This window comes from Mustela nigripes, chromosome 13 (assembly GCF_022355385.1).
Source record: "Mustela nigripes isolate SB6536 chromosome 13, MUSNIG.SB6536, whole genome shotgun sequence".
NCBI lineage: Eukaryota > Metazoa > Chordata > Mammalia > Carnivora > Mustelidae > Mustela > Mustela nigripes.
The window spans coordinates 41,403,053-41,412,824 of NC_081569.1; positions in this window are offsets into that span (position 1 = coordinate 41,403,053).

The following is a 9,772-nucleotide window of genomic DNA, read 5'->3' on the forward strand; positions in this document are numbered from 1 at the left end:
ATTGCAGGGTCATAGGGAAGCTTTATTTTTAATTTCTTAAGGAATCTGCACACTGTTCTCCAAATTGGCTGCACCAACTTGTATTCCCACCAACAGTGTAAGAGGGTTCCCCTTTCTCCACATCCTCTCCAACACACATTGTTTCCTGTCTTGCTAATTTTGGCCATTCTAACTGGTGTAAGGTGGTATCTCAATGTGGTTTTAATTTGAATCTCCCTGATAGCTAGTGATCATGAACATTTTTTCATGTGTCTGATAGCCATTTGTATGTCTTCACTGGAGACGTGTCTGTTCATGTCTTCTGCCCATTTTTTTGACATGATTATCTCTTTTGTGTGTGTTGAGTTTGAGAAGTTCTTTATAGATCCTGAATATCAGCCTTTTGTCTGTACTGTCATTTGCAAATGTCTTCTCCCTTTCTGTGGGTTGCCTCTTTGTTTTGTTGACTGTTTCCTTTGTTATGCAGAAGTTTTTGATCTTGATGAAGTCCCAAAAGTTCATTTTTGCTTTTGTTTCCTTTGCCTTTGGAGACATATCTTTTTTTTTTTAAGATTTTATTTATTTTATTTGATAGACAGAGATTACAAGTAGGCAGAGAGGCAGGCAGAGAGTGAGAGAAAGGAGGAAGCAGGCTTCCTGCTGAGCAGAGAGCCCGATGCGAGGCTCGATCCAAGGACCCTGGGATCATGACCTGAGCCGAAGGCAGAGGCTTTAACCCACTGAGTCACCCAGGTGCCCTGGAGACATATCTTGAAAGAAGTTGCCGTGGCTGATATCAAAAAGGTTACTGCCTATGTTCTCCTCTAGGATTTTGATAGGCTGCTGTTTCACGTTGAGGTCTTTTATCCATTTCGAGTTTATCTTAGTGCACAGTATAAGAGAATAGTCGAGTTTCATTCTTCTATATATAACTGTCCAATTTTCCCAGCACCATTTATTGAAGAGACTGTCTTTTTTCCACTGTATATTTTTTCCTGCTTTGTCGAAGATTATTTGACCATAAAGTTGAGGATCCATATCTGGCCTTTCTACTCTATTCCACTGGTCTATGTATCTGTTTTTATGCCAGTGCCATGCTGTCTTGGTGATCACAGCTTTGTAGTAAAGCTTGTAATAAGGTAATGTGATGCCGCCAGTTTTGTTTTTCTTTTTCAACATTTCCTTAGCAATTTAGGGTTTCTTCTGATTCTATACAAATTTTAGGATTATTTGCTCCAGCTCTTTGAAAAATACAGGTGGAATTTTGATCGAATGGCATTTTTAAAAATTTTAAAAATTAAAAAAATTTTTCCTCTTTCCCATTCTAAAGTTTTTAAACTATTTTATCTTGTCAATACCTTTAAAAAATATTTTTTAGTTTTCATTGTTACAGTCATATTTTATCCCTTCATTGTATTTAACCTTATTATTTATATACATATAGATTTTTTTCTCTAAAATTTCGAAATACAATTTCTTCTAATAGATCAAAATATACCCTAAATCTAGTGCATGGCTTTGTTCTAGTCTCCAATTTGATCACATTCTTTCCTCTTTTCTCTTTCTCTTTTCTTTTTTCAACCAACTTATTTTCAATTCCTTTTCTAGAATCCTTTTCAAATTTTCAACTTTACAGCATTCCATCCCATCACAGTGTGTACCCTCATTTGTGTATGTGTGTGTATTTTTTTATTTTCTTTCTTTAAAATTTCGGGAGATAGTTTCTTCTAACAGACCAAAATACACCCAAAATCTAGTATGTGGCTCTGTTCTATAAACCAGTCATTCATCATTCATACACACACACACACACACACACACACACACACATTCTTCTTTTCTTCCCCCTTTTTTCTCCCACCAGTTTCAGGTCTCATCTGATTTGGTTAATGTATATTTTTCTGGGGTTGTTGCTACCCTTTTAGTATTTTGTTCTCTCATCCATCTATTTTTATCTGGACAAAATGACAAGGCAGGAAAACTCATCTCCAAAAAAAAAATAATAATAATAATAACAAGAGGCAGTACTGATAGCTAGGGACCTAATCAATACAGACATTAGTAATATGTCAGTACTAGAGTTCAGAATGATTATCAAGGTGCTATCTAGCTGGGCTCGAAAAAAAGCATGGAAGATACCAGAGAATCCCTTTCTGGAGAAATAAAAGCCCTTTCTGGAGACATTAAAGAACTAAAATCTAACCAAGTGGAAATCAGAAAAGCTATTAATGAGGTGCAATTAAAAAATGGAGTCTCTTATTGCTAGGATAAATGAAGCAAAAGAGAGAATTAGTGATATAGAAGACCAAATGATGGGAAATAAAGAAGCTGAGAAAAAGAGAGAGAAACAACAACTGGACCATGAAGGGAGAATTTGTGAGGTAATTGATACCATAAGACAAAACAATATTAGAATAACTGGGATCCCAGAAGAATAAAAAAGAGATAGAGAGGAAGAAGGGTAGATTGGAGTGAATTATAGCAAATAATTTCCCTAATCTGGTGAAGGGAACAAGCATAAAAATCCAAGAGGCAGAGAATCCCCCTCAAAATCAATAAAAATAGGTCCACAACCCATCATCTAATAGAAAACTTATGAGTCTCAGTGACAAAGAGAAAATCCTGAAAACAGCTCAGGACAAGAGGTCTGTAAACATACAATGGTAGAAATATTATATTGGCAGCAGACCTAGCCACAGAGACCTAGTAGGCCAGAAATGATATATTCAGAGCACTAAACAAGAAAAATATGCAGCCAAAATACTATATCCAGCTAGGCTGTCAATGAAAATAGAAGGGGAGATAAAAAGCTTCCAGGACAAACAAAAGCTAAAATAATTTGCAAACACCAAAACAACACTACAGGAAATATTGAAAGGGACCCTCTAAGCAAAGAGAAAGCCTAAAAGAACAGACCAGAAAGGAACAGAGACAATATACGGTAACGGTCACCTTACAGGCAATACAATGGCACTAAATTCATATCTTTTAATAGTTGTCCTGAATGTAAATGGGCTAAATGCCCTCAATCAAAAAACACAGCATTATCAGAATGGGTAAAAAAAACAAGACCCATCCATTTGCTGTCTGTAAGAAACTCATTTTAGACCCAAAGACACCTCCAGATTGAAAGTGAGGGATAGAAAACAATTTACCATGCTAATGAACATCAAAAGAAAGCTGGAGTGGAAGTCTTTATATTAGACTAATTAGATTTTAAGCCAAAGACTATAGTATGAGATGAGGAAGGACACTGTATAATAATTAGAGGGTCTGTCCAACAAGAAGATCTAACAATTTTAAATATCTATGCCAACAAGAAGATCTAACAATTTTAAATATCTATGCCCCTCACGTGGGAGCAGCCAATTATACAAACCAATTAATAACAAACTCAAAGAAACACATCAGCAATAATACAGTAACACTGGGGACTTTAACACCTACCTCACTGAAATGGACAGATCATCTAAGCAAAACATCAACAAGGAAATAAAGGCTTTAAATGACACACTGGATGAGATGGACACCACAGATTTATTTAGAACATTCCATCCCAAAGCAACAGAATACACATTCTTCTCACAGGCACATGGAACATTCTCCAGAATAGATCACATCCTGGGTCACAAATCAGGTCTCAAGTGGCACCAAAAGATTGGGATCATTCCCTGCATATTTTCAGGCCACAATGCTTTGAAGCTAGAGCTCAACCACAAGAGGAAAGTTGGAAAAAACTCAAATACATGGAGCTAAAGAGCATCCTACTACAATGAATGGGTTAACCAGGAAATTAAAGAAGAATTGAAAAAATTCATAGAAAATAAAAATGAAAACACAACTGTTCAAAATTTTGGGGACATAGCAAAGGCAGCCCTGAAAGGAAAGTATATAGCAATACAAGCCTTTCTCAAGAAACAAGAAAGGTCTCAAGTACACAAGCTAACCCAACACCTAAAAGATCTGGAAAAAGAACAGCAAAGAAAGCCTAAATCCAGCAGGAGAAGAAAAATAATAAAGATCAGAGCAGAAATCAATGACATAGAAACCAAAAGACTACAGTAGAACAGATCAACAAAACTAGGAGCTGGTTCTTTGAAAGAATTATTAAGATTGATAAACCCCTGGCCAGAATTATCAAAAAGAAAAGAGAAAGGATCCAAATTAATAAAATCATGAATGAAAGAGGAATGATCACAACCAACACCAAAGAAATACAAACAATTATAAGAACATATTATGAGCAACTATACGCCAGAAAATTTGACAATCTAGAAGAAATGGATGCATTCCTAGAGACATATAAACTACCAAAACTGAACCAAGAAGGAAAAAAAAAAAACAAAACCTGAACAGACCCATAACCAGTAAGGAGATTGAAGCAGTCATCAAAAATCTCCCAACAAACAAGAGCCTAGGGTCAGACAGCTTCTCAGGGCAATTCTTCTAAACATTTAAAGAAGAGATAATACCTATTCTTCTGAAATTATTCCAAAAAACAGAAATGAAAGGAAAACTTCCAAACTCATTTTATGAGGCCAGCATTACTTTGATCCCAGAACCAGACAAGGACCCCATCAAAAAGGAGAATTACAGACAAATATCCTTGATGAACATGGATGCAAAAATTCTCACCAAAATACTAGCCAATAGGATCCAACAGTACATTAAAAGGATTATTTATCATGACTAAGTGGGATTTTTTTCCTGGGCTGTAAGGTTGGTTCAACATCCACAAATCAATCAATGTGATACAATACATTAATAAAAGAAAGAACAAGAACCATAATATACTCTAAGTAGATGTCAAGAAAGCATTTGACAAAGTACAGCATCCTTTCTTGATCAAAACTCTTCAAAGTGTAGGGATAGAGGGTACATACCTCAATATCATCAAAGCCATCTATAGAAAACCCACAGCAAATATCATTCTCAATGGGGATAAACTGAGAACTTTTCCCCTAAGGTCAGGAACATGGCAGGGCTGTCCACTATGACCACTGCTATTCAACATATTACTAAAAGTTCCAGCCTTAGCAATCAGACAACAAAAAGAAATAAAAGGCATCCAAATCAGCAAATAAGTCAATCTCTCACTCTCTGCAGATGATATGATACTGTATGTGGCAAACCCAAAAGACTCCACTCAAAAACTGCTAGAACTCATATAGGAATTCAGTAAAGTATCAGGATATAAAATCAAAGCACATAAATCAGTTGCATTTTTGTACACCAACAGCAAGACAGAAGAAAGAGAAATTAAGGAGTTGATCCCATTTACAACTGCACCCAAAACCATAAGATACCTAAGAATAAACCTAATCAAAGAGGCAAACAATCTGTATTCAGAAAACTATTAATGTACTCAGAAAAGAAATTGAGGAAGACACAGAGAAATGGAAAAACATTCCATGCTCATGGAAGAACAAATATTGTGAAAATGTCTATGCTACCTACAGCAATCTATACATTTAATGCAATCCCTATCAAAATACCATCAATATTTTTCAAAGAAATGGAACAAATAATCCTAAAATTTATCTGGAAACAGAAGAGACTCCAAATAGAGAAATGTTGAAAAAGAAAACGCAAGTTGGTCGCATCACCATTCCAGACTTCAAGCTCTATTACAAAGCTGTAATCATCAAGACAGTATGGTACTGGCACAAAAACAGACACTTGGATCAATGGAACAGAATAGAGAGCCCATAAATGGACTTTCAACTTTATGGTCAACTAGTCTTTGACAAAGCAGGAAAGAATCTCCAATGGAAACAAAGTTGCTTCAACAAATGATGTTGGGAAAATTGGACAGCCATGTGAAGAAGAATGAAACTGGACCATTTCCTTACACCACACACAAAAATAGACTCAAAATGGATGAAAGACCTCAATGAGAGACAGGAATCCATCAAAATTCTAGAGGAGAACACAGACAGCAACCTCTTTGACTTCAACCACAGCAACTTCATCCTAGAAATATCACCAAAGACAAGGGAAGAAAGGGCAAAAATGAACTATTGGGACTTCATCAAGATCAAGAGCTTTTGCACAGCAAAGAAAACAATCAACAAAACCAAAAGACAACTGACACAATGGGAGAAGATATTTGCAGATGACCTGTCAGATAAAGGGCTAGTATCCAAAATCCATAAAGAACTTATCAAACTCAACACCCAAAGAACAAATAATCCAATCAAGAAATGGGCAGAGGATGTGAACAGACATTTCTGCAAAGAAGACATCCAGATGGCCAACAGACACATGAAAAAGTGCTCCCCATGATTCAGTATCAGGGAAATACAAATCAAAACCACAATGAGATACCACCTCATGCCAGTCAGAATGGCTAAAATTAACAAGTCAGGAAATGACAGATGCTGTAAGGATGCAGAAAAAGGGGAACCCTCCTACACTCTTGGTGGGAATGTACTGTGGTGGGTACAGTCACTCTGGAGAACAGCACGGAAGTTCCTCAAAAAGTTGAAAATAGAGCTACTCTATGACCCAGCGATCTCACTACTGAGTATTTACTCTAATGATAAAAATGTAGTGATCTGGGGGCACCTGGTTGGCTCAGTGGGTTGGGCCTCTGTCTTCGGCTTGGGTCATGATCTCAGGGTCCTGAGATCGAGCCCCAAGTCAGGCTCTCTGCTCAGTGGGGAGCCTGCTTCCCCCTCTCTCTCTGACTGCCTCTCTGCCTACTTCCAATCTCTCTCTCTGTCAAATAAGTAGGTGAAACTTTTTTTAAAAAAATGTAGTGATCTGAAGCGGCATGTGCAACTGAATGTTTCTAGCAGCAATGTCCACAATAGCGAAACTACAGAAAGAATCTAGATGTCCATCAACACATGAATGGATAAAGAAGATGTAATATATATATATATATATATTTTCAATTCATTCAATGGAATACTATGCAGCCATCAAAAGATAGGAAATCTTGCCATCTGCAACGATGTGGATGGAACTAGAGGGTATTATGCTAAGCAAAACAAGTCAATCAGAGAAAGGCAATTATTATATGATCTCTCTGAGGAATTTGAGAGGCAGAGTGGGGGGGTCATGGGAGGTAGGGAGAGAAAAAATGAAAGAAGATGGGACTGGAAGGGAGCCAAACCATAAGAGGCTCTTAATTTCATGAAAAAAAGAGTTGCTGGGAGGTAGGGTGGTAGGGATAGGGTGACTGAGTTATGGACATTGTGGAGGATATTTGCTATGGTGAGTGCTATGAAATGAGTAAGCCTGTTGATTCAGGGACCTGTATCCCTGGGGCAAATAATACATTATATGTTAATTTAAAAAATAAGTGAATAAATAAAAATAAATGAAATATAGATGTATATCTACTCTCATGAAGTATAAGCCTTACTGCAGTTACATATGCCCTGAAATATTAGCAAATGATAATAGCATATTCATATAATTTATAGAGATATAGATACATATAAGAGGAGAAATAAAATTATGGACCATTGCTCAATTTGCTTAACTTTGGAAGATATCCATTCCTATCCCTGGTCTAGAGACTAGACTGGTAGGATATGCTGGGAATTGGAAGTTTTCCAGGATACAAAAGACAATGGTGTAATTTCCTTCTCATTCTAATCTCTCTCTAGTAATAGCAAAAATAGAACCTTCCAAAGAGCTTCTCTATCATGGCTTTTTGTTGTTGTGGTTGTCGTTACAGAACAATTTTTGGCTCTATAAAGAAGCCAGAAGTCATTCCTAAGTGCCTTGACCAATTCTTGAATTGGATTCAACTGGAGAATGCAATTTAAGCTTTCTCTAAATATCTGGAAGCCAGTTTCTCCAGGAAACCAAATTTCCCACTGGCCTGAATGAGACCTTCCACCTGCTGAAGAAGGCAGAGCCATTCCCCTGGTGGAGTAGAGCCTAAGACTATTAAAATTGTATACCTCTTCCCAAATTCCCTCTACCTTGAACTTTTCAAATCAAATTCAAATTGGCATCTGGGTAAACATAAAAGGAAAGTGGCTCACAAATGGCCAGGAGGGATGGTGCAAGAGGACTTTTGTAGGATGTTCTGGTTACTAGTGATGATGTAGCTCTGCTTTGCATTCCTGAGAAATGTTTTGGTGTTTTTTTGTCTAGGACTTTCTTTGTATATAAAGCAGCTACTCATTTCCTTCTTGTTCTCCCAGGCTCTGCCATCAGTCCTGGCAATTCCTCAATGGGGAACCTAGACCATTGGCTCTTGTTTAGGGCCTCTGGAAGTCTGTTTTCACAATTGTTTCGCATAGAGACACTTAGGAAAGCACAAATGGGTCATCGTTGTCTTATCAAGGCAACCATGGAATGACCCTACTGCCTGCTTAGCAGCATAGGCAGCTAAGTCCATTTCTCCATCCTACAGTCCAAAGGCTGGATTAGAAATCCTTATTTTACTCACAAAAAGGGAGCACTTGCTTGGCACTGCAGAGATTTTGAGTCCTACAATGCTGTGTTTGAATTCTGGCTCATCTCCTGCTCACAGTGTAAGTATGGCTTCACAGCATTGCCTTCCCATGCCTTGAAGTCCTCATCTGTTCATCTGGGTTGATACTCCTATTCCTCTTATGCAAATCTGGAGCAAATGCATGGCATGAGGTAGACCTTCAACAAACAGTAGTTATACTTCCCTTTTCTCCTATCTTATGGAATAGTTAGAAAGATTAAAATAAGGATAGAAATGTTCTTCTTAACCTTTAAAGGTAGTATTGTTGTTATTATTAGTATTATTATTTGGTTGTGATTTCTTTCCTTAAATTTTCTCTGAGGCCTCCTGAGTCTATAACCCTTTTTCATAATGGAAAGGGCCTTTTCTACCTCTGCTCAGATGGGGAATGGTGGTGGTGGAAGGAGTTGATTAGTAAATAGTCAAATATTGACAGCTAAAATAGAAGCCTAGTTCATTAACCTGGGTTTCAGAAAAGCAGAAAGCAAGAAGGAGTTAATTATACAATGATTTTTCTGCATGTGGCTGTCCAATTTTCCCAGCACCATTTATTGAAGAGGCTATCTTTTTTCCATTGGACATTCTTTCCTGCTTTGTCGAAGATTAGTTGACTGTAGAGTTGAGGGTCTATTTCTGGGCTCTCTATTCTGTTCCATTGATCTATGTGTCTGTTTTTGTGCCAGTACCATGCTGTCTTGATGATGACAGCTTTGTAATAGAGCTTGAAGTCCGGAATTGTGATGCCACCAACACTGGCTTTCTTTTTCAATATCCCTTTGGCTATTCGAGGTCTTTTCTGGTTCCATATAAATTTTAGCATTATTTGTTCCATTTCTTTGAAAAAGATGGATGGTACTTTGATAGGAATTGCGTTAAATGTGTAGATTGGTTTAGGTAGCATAGACATTTTCACAATATTTATTCTTCCAATCCAGGAGCATGGAACATTTTTCCATTTCTTTGTGTCTTCCTCAATTTCTTCTCAATTTTCTTTCTTTTCTGAGTATAGATTCTGTGTCTCTTTGGTTAGGTTTATTCCTAGGTATCTTATGGTTTTGGATGCAATTGTAAATGGGATTGACTCCTTGATTTCTCTTTCTTCTGTCTTGCTGTTGGTGTAGAGAAATGCAACTGATTTCTGTGCATTGATTTTATATCCTGACACTTTACTGAATTCCTGTATAAGTTCTAGCAGTTTTGGAGTGGAGTCTTTTGGGTTTTCCACATATAGTATCATATCATCTGCGAAGAGTGATAATTTGACTTCTTCTTTGCCGATTTGGATGCCTTTAATTTCCTTTTGTTGTCTGATTGCTGAGGCTAGGACCTCTAGTA